The 5,924-nt window shown below is 37.9% G+C and overlaps 1 protein-coding gene across 1 annotated transcript in view; it reads left to right on the forward strand.

The window, feature by feature from the left end:
• Positions 1-5,924, forward strand: part of GAB1 (GRB2 associated binding protein 1) — a 135,306-nt gene that overhangs the window by 36,333 nt on the left and 93,049 nt on the right. The window lies entirely within an intron of this gene.

The following is a 5,924-nucleotide window of genomic DNA, read 5'->3' on the forward strand; positions in this document are numbered from 1 at the left end:
GGTCGTGGGTGAAGCAGAGAGGGGCAGGTGGAAGCCACAAAGAGGTCTAGACCTGATTATCTCAATCAAGACACCTGGGACTAGGTGAGCCACCAACAAGTAATAATTATGGGACATTTGAGGTATTTACTTTGAGTTATGACCGCCTCGACTAGAAGAGATAGATGTTGTTAGTAAGGTAACTGTTATAATGTATAAGTTGTAATGTATTGCTGTAATATAGAAGTATTGTTGTATTGTGTATACTGTTATAATGTAATTCTGTAATGTAGAAGTATAGTTGCATAATGTATTACTGTATTGTTGTAAACGTGTCTAATACAACATATAAATAGTCTACTTCAGAATTTTGGAGAACCCGTTTAAAGACTTTGGAATGGAGTTGTGGAAGAACACAAGGTCAGTGGAGGAATTAAGGCATCTTGCACGTGCTTCCTGAGCTGCGAGGCAGCACCAGCATCGTGACCACATGTATGTAGTCATCACATTCCATGTGACCATGTGTCATGGTTTGACACTGGCACAATACAGAGTAGCTGGTTGCTGGACTCTTTTTATACAGCCATGGACAGAACCATGCTTCCTTGTGACACAGAGGCTGCATCCAGGGGGTAGGCGATGGCTCAGAACTGAGAGGGTTCAGTTTGGTGCCCCTCAGCCCCAGGGGGCAAACAAATTTGGGGGGGACAGGATGTCCCGAAAGTGAGAGACTGTGCCCTTTTTGGAACTGGACAAAGCACCCTTAAAAAGGACAAGCCTAGAAGCAGCTCTGGTCCATGTTTAGTGGTGAGAGTGCTGGATAGGAAAAGGAAGGGGTCACCATGGTGCAAGAAGGACTCCTCTCCTCTTGATGAACTGAGGATTGATTGAGTGTCTAAAGGTTTTGGTGATGGACTGATGGTGAAATTTGGGTGATGTATTGGAAATGTGGTGGGGGGAGGAGGAAATGCTTTTGTGAAGTTTTCATTTTCCGTGTGTGTGTGTGTGTCTGTCCTTTTCTCTTGTAGTTTAGTTAATAAATTTTTTTTCCCTCTATTCCTAAGTAGGAGTCTGCTTTGCTTATTCCTGGTCACATCTCACAGCAGACACCAGGGAAGAGGTATTTTTCATGGGGGCACTGGCATTGTGCCAGGGTCAAACCATGACATTTTTTGAAAATACACCTCAGTTCATCAAGAGGAGAAGGGGTCCTTCTTGCACCATGGTGACCCCTTCCTTTTCATATCCAGCACTCTCACCACTAAACATGGACCAGAGCTGCTTCTAGGCTTGTCTTTTTTAAGGGTGCTTTGTCCAGTTCCAAAAAGGGCACAGTCTCTCACTTTCGGGACATCCTGTCCCCCCCAAATTTGTTTGCCCCCTGGGGCTGAGGGGCACCAAACTGAACCCTCTCAGTTCTGAGCCATCGCCTACCCCCTGGATGCAGCCTCTGTGTCACAAGGAAGCATGGTTCTGTCCGTGGCTGTATAAAAAGAGTCCAGCAACAAGCTACTCTGTATTGTGCCAGTGTCAAACCATGACACCATGGCATCACCTCACCGGTTAAAGTGCAGTTTATTGAGCATTGTGTGCGCTGCAGGTTGGTCACAATGTCCAGTCACAGCACAGGGACTTTTCAGATGGCAATGGCTATATGGGATCCAGAAATGGCAACATTCCAAACATTCCCAATCCTGTAGCAGAATTTGGCACTGTAGGCAGAGGATGGATCCCTTCAGAGCTCCCTTCTTGCGCTGCTCTGCTGGCCACATCTTCTTCAAAACCAACAGCTGTCATTGCAACATCCTTGTTAAAAACAGGCAAAATAACTTTTCTTCCAAGAAAAAAAAATTCTCTTTCTTTCTCTCTTCTTCCTCAAGGGCCCTGTACTCAAATACCAAAGACCTATGTAGTGCAAATAATTGAACTTGAAACAACTTTATCTTCCAGGCTTTCCAAGGAACGGCAGAGAAATAACCCGAGGGAACAAAGTGAGGGGAGAAGGTGGTCGTGTCCTGACATATGGTTACAGTCCTTCAAGCCCTGAAGGGAGTTTGGTTCTTCCAAGCACAAGCTGTATTGCGGAAGAATTTCAAAATGGGGCACGCTTAATGTTGTTTAAACTTTCAAGACAGAAGTATAGCTCAAACAGTTATTCTCAACAGAGGTCTTTGTGACTTTTATCCTTAAGTTTAGGAAATTATGCCCTAGCCTAAGCTGTCTGAGTGTAAAAATTTTTCTACATGGAGGAACTGACTAGTGTAATTATTTCACCACTCTCTTCATAGAGAGTTTCATAGTTATAAATATGCAGTTGTTAAGAGTCAGATCAAAATATTATGCTCTTTATGCATTTCATTACCCTTAATTTCTTCAGTTTACCCTAATACGGGACATCTATATTATGAACTGCGGAACACTGCTGGATATGCACAGAAATCCACAGAATTAATATTCTTGGATTTTCTAGCTATTCACTGACTTGGAAAGAGAGGTACAGCTCTGTGCAGCCCTCTCCTGAGATGGTAAGTGAAGGCACCAATGGGACTGTGGATGGGTAGCTCAAATGAGAGCAGAAAAGGAAATCCACTGCCTAGGAAATGACTAGGAAAGGAGCAGTCTAGTCTGTGAGACAACATCTTAACATTTGGAAATTGTTCTTTGCTGTATTATGCTTTCTTCAGTTCCATGATGCAATAAAAACATTTTATGTCCAGTCTTGGGGCTTGTGACTAGGCTCAACAACTAAGTATGGTCAAAAAGGCAAGCTTTATTGCATATTATTCAACTATGACATTAACTCTTTTTCCCTAGCATATGTTTTATCATTACGTGACAGGGATGAAACCCCCTCACAAAACTGATAAACAAATACATGAAAACTTGAGCTGGAGTCCAGGCTGACACTTGTTTCAGCATGTTTTAGAACACAAATGTAATGTTTTGAAATTTGACCTCAGGGACAATCTTGTGTCTCTGGACCAGATAACTTGTTTAGTTGGTGCCTCCACGGAGACTGCTTAAGCCAAGACAAGCTTTCTTTGGCTTTCAAGGCATGGGTTAATTAATGGGATTCAAATGAACCATGGGATCATGTCATAATGCCCTAGTGCCAATGGCATTTTTAGTTAGTTCACACTGACTCCACATGTTCTAAATACTAAGTTGTCTCCAGGGTTCTAAAGAAAACTGGGAAATTTTGTGGTCTTATCTGGCAGTTGGATAATCTCAAATGTTGAGATTATTAAACAATGGCATTAGTGGTTTAAACAAAAGAGTTGCACTGAAACCCAGATTGAAATCTAAACCTAAGAATACAATTTGAGTTCATGTTTACCAACCAAATCACTTTTTTATTGTTTCCACCAAGCCCTGCTGAGGAAGCTGAAATGGTGTGCAGAAATTCATGCAAGGATTTCTGTGGTCATGGTTTGAATGCTCAGATTCATGTGCTTTGAGTATTGCTAAAGGCCAATGTTCACCTCTTTTCTTATCTCAAATGCTTTTGGCAAAATACGTGTTTGATGCTCTTTCTTGTAGTGCTTAATAATGCTTCATAATATCATAATTATCTTGAAAAGATTTATGTTGAAATTGATGCACAGATTTTAACACCTCAGCCTTTCTCCTTTCTTTTTCCCTGTTATTTCTTCTAATGCCCCTATATGCTACAACCAGTGCTTTGTAACTTTTTAATACACTTATACCTAGATGAATGGTAGCATCGTTGGGCTCCCTTCAGCCAAGGCATACTAGGGGGACTATTTCTCTGCAGTGGAAGATCACTGGGGCTAGATAACACAGCAGTGATCCCGTTCCAGAACCTGCAATTTAGTAATCTGAAAAAAAAAAATTGTTAAAAAAAAATAACTATTTTTGTTAAAAGCGTACTATTCTTTTTCTTTATTTAAGAATATATTGTTTATTGATACTATTTATTAGTTTGTTATTACTTATATGTATGTTATTACTCACCCTGTATGAGAGAGTGGAAGAGACAGCACTTTATTATGTTACAAATAACATACTTATTTGTATGTTATTACTCACCCTTTCCTGAGAGAGTGGAAGAGACAGCACTCACAGCAGAGATGGTGAACGATTTGGATAATTAAATTTTTTTTCCTTTTTTTGCTACGGCAGTTTTAGACTTGCTAAGAGGAATTTACTTAGGCCGCGCTATTTTTAATGCAGTTTTAATAGGGATCTTTAGGTTGGGTTTTGTTTCTTTGTTTTATTGCTCGGGGCTTTGTTTGTTTATTTGTTTTCCTCCTAAGGACCGAGTCCGTCCCGCGCCCCCGACCCCTCCGCTCCCGGCCGCGCCGCCGCAGTTCTTCTTTTCTTTTCTTTTCTTTTCTTTTCTTTTCTTTTCTTTTCTTTTCTTTTCTTTTCTTTTCTTTTCTTTTCTTTTCTTTTCTTTTCTTTTCTTTTCTTTTCTTTTCTTTTCTTTTCTTTTCTTTTCTTTTCTTTTCTTTTCTTTTCTTTTCTTTTCTTTTCTTTTCTTTTCTTTTCTTTTCTTTTCTTTTCTTTTCTTTTCTTTTCTTTTCTTTTCTTTTCTTTTCTTTTCTTTTCTTTTCTTTTCTTTTCTTTTCTTTTCTTTTCTTTTCTTTTCTTTTCTTTTCTTTTCTTTTCTTTTCTTTTCTTTTCTTTTCTTTTCTTTTCTTTTCTTTTCTTTTCTTTTCTTTTCTTTTCTTTTCTTTTCTTTTCTTTTCTTTTCTTTTCTTTTCTTTTCTTTTCTTTTCTTTTCTTTTCTTTTCTTTTCTTTTCTTTTCTTTTCTTTTCTTTTCTTTTCTTTTCTTTTCTTTTCTTTTCTTTTCTTTTCTTTTCTTTTCTTTTCTTTTCTTTTCTTTTCTTTTCTTTTCTTTTCTTTTCTTTTCTTTTCTTTTCTTTTCTTTTCTTTTCTTTTCTTTTCTTTTCTTTTCTTTTCTTTTCTTTTCTTTTCTTTTCTTTTCTTTTCTTTTCTTTTCTTTTCTTTTCTTTTCTTTTCTTTTCTTTTCTTTTCTTTTCTTTTCTTTTCTTTTCTTTTCTTTTCTTTTCTTTTCTTTTCTTTTCTTTTCTTTTCTTTTCTTTTCTTTTCTTTTCTTTTCTTTTCTTTTCTTTTCTTTTCTTTTCTTTTCTTTTCTTTTCTTTTCTTTTCTTTTCTTTTCTTTTCTTTTCTTTTCTTTTCTTTTCTTTTCTTTTCTTTTCTTTTCTTTTCTTTTCTTTTCTTTTCTTTTCTTTTCTTTTCTTTTCTTTTCTTTTCTTTTCTTTTCTTTTCTTTTCTTTTCTTTTCTTTTCTTTTCTTTTCTTTTCTTTTCTTTTCTTTTCTTTTCTTTTCTTTTCTTTTCTTTTCTTTTCTTTTCTTTTCTTTTCTTTTCTTTTCTTTTCTTTTCTTTTCTTTTCTTTTCTTTTCTTTTCTTTTCTTTTCTTTTCTTTTCTTTTCTTTTCTTTTCTTTTCTTTTCTTTTCTTTTCTTTTCTTTTCTTTTCTTTTCTTTTCTTTTCTTTTCTTTTCTTTTCTTTTCTTTTCTTTTCTTTTCTTTTCTTTTCTTTTCTTTTCTTTTCTTTTCTTTTCTTTTCTTTTCTTTTCTTTTCTTTTCTTTTCTTTTCTTTTCTTTTCTTTTCTTTTCTTTTCTTTTCTTTTCTTCCTTAAAAAAGTGGCGCTGAGCGGTCAGATGTTTCAGCCCAGCTTTCATTGCCTTTCCAAGGGAAGGGGCGGAGTTTTCCCCTCTTCCCTCTTGGTCCGGGCTCTGTATATATGTATTTTTAAACGTAAACACTTGCTATCCCGGGGCTGGTGCCCGATCCCAGGGAGGGCGGGGGCTGCCCAGGTTCCGCGCCGCTGCCGGCGGGATTGCACCCGAGGCTGGTGGCCCGGAGACGGCGGGAACCGGGGATGCCCCGGGAGCGCTCTCGCTGGGGCGGGGGGAGCCCTGCCCTTGGTCTCCGCACCCGCAGAAAAAGGGGA

Source organism: Geospiza fortis, unplaced genomic scaffold (assembly GCF_000277835.1).
Source record: "Geospiza fortis unplaced genomic scaffold, GeoFor_1.0 scaffold35, whole genome shotgun sequence".
NCBI lineage: Eukaryota > Metazoa > Chordata > Aves > Passeriformes > Thraupidae > Geospiza > Geospiza fortis.